Here is a 1,711-nt window from a genome sequence, read left to right as displayed (position 1 = left end):
ACACCACTTCACAGAGTCCCTAAAGAACTAAGAGAAGACGCTGGAAAGTTCCTAAAAATTCAAATCACCTCTGAGAGAAGCTCACAGATGAATCCAAAGCAAACAGAGAGGCAGACGTCTCCATGTTGGTCATCACAGCATGCTCTTTGTGTGCAATGATCTGTTTCTGCTGGATCTGCTCAGCGTCTTGACTGACGTGCGAGTGTCCGGAGAGAAATCAAATTCCTGTGCTGCTGAGAACAGACAAGGTGGTAACATCACTATTCCTGTCAGGTATGCACCAGTGAATTGCTCATCAGTTCAGTACCTATTTTCCTACGAGGGTTTTTTTTCTCCTTCTGTGCTCAAAGCCTGGTTTAAAAAGAGAAGCTTTGGTGTAAGCAGAGAGGCCGTGAGGGAGCCAATCCCAGCTGACAGTCGGAAAAAGAACAGCTTCAAAAGGCCTACAATACCACGATGAGTTGTATCAGGGAGAGAAAAAAAAATTCAATGATTAAAAGTGAAATGTTTGTTTGAAGATAATGTTATTTTGAATAACCTTTCTTAAGAGGATTTTCCAACTTGAAACAGAGAAAGGAGGGAGAAATAAAGCTTGTGTGGGAGCGAGGTTTGAAACTATTTCCCACCGTTACATGAGCTCAAACTTAGTAACCGACTTTGCAATCGGTGTTTGTATTCACCCAAATGTTTGCAGCAGTCTCCCCTGAGCTATTCACTCAATATATCGAAAAAAAAAGAGAAAAATTAAGAAATGCACGATTGAAAAAAATCCATAGCTGTTCGCTCCTGCTGTGTCTGAAGGGAAAACAAATGTTAATGAGAGCTGATATTAGAGACCGCGCTATCTGACTCTGAATGGAAACAATGCATTCATTTAGCCTGCAGGTGTACATTAGTATTCAGTGGAGGAGATGTGATGAGGCCGGCTCTCTGGGTCAAATCAACACCACATCTGGGCTGGGGCAGCTCTCTTTTAACCCAGGGACACTCGGGTTAAACAGCACGGTGGAACAGACAGGATAAACTGACATGTGGTAACTGATGCCTGGATCTAGAGCCAAACAGGTTAAGGAGAAGATGCGGGCATGAAAAATAAATAAATGAAAAAAATCAAAGGGCAGGGAGATGCTTTGAGGCTAAAAAAGTGGGAGATCTGTTCACTGCCAGGTCCTCAACCCTTCCTTATGTTTGTGAATCTGTGTTTGCAAACAATACGCCCACATTAAAATGACTATTTCTGGACAACCAGCATTAAAGTAGAGCAAATATTTGATTACAGACAGCGGGATTCTATATGCTAACACCTGGCATGTGACGCACGTTTAGCCCCCTGGTGTTCACACTGGACTGTCACTTCCAAAAAGTGTGTGTCGACTTGGTGCAAAATGTTAACGTAGTGCAAATCAGCTGCTGAATCTTGCACCAGATTTCAGATTCACGAAAGACTTGGTGTCATATAATTCTGCACAAACTGCAAATATTTCTCCTCCATGAGCGATTTTTAAACAATAAATACATCACTTCCCTGATTGGTCAAAGTTGAACAGGTTTCAACGGATGGACGTTTGCATATACAGCCTAAAAACATCCTGCAATTCAAGAGTTTTGAACACTGGAGCACAAAAGGTGCATGCCCGCATTTACTTTGACTGTAGTAGTTGTAGTAGTAAAGTAGTTGGTTGAACATGCATTCCTGAGAGTGGTGTGAATT

Source organism: Oryzias melastigma, linkage group LG3 (assembly GCF_002922805.2).
Source record: "Oryzias melastigma strain HK-1 linkage group LG3, ASM292280v2, whole genome shotgun sequence".
NCBI classification, from domain to species: domain Eukaryota; kingdom Metazoa; phylum Chordata; class Actinopteri; order Beloniformes; family Adrianichthyidae; genus Oryzias; species Oryzias melastigma.
This window is presented reverse-complemented; position numbering follows the sequence as displayed.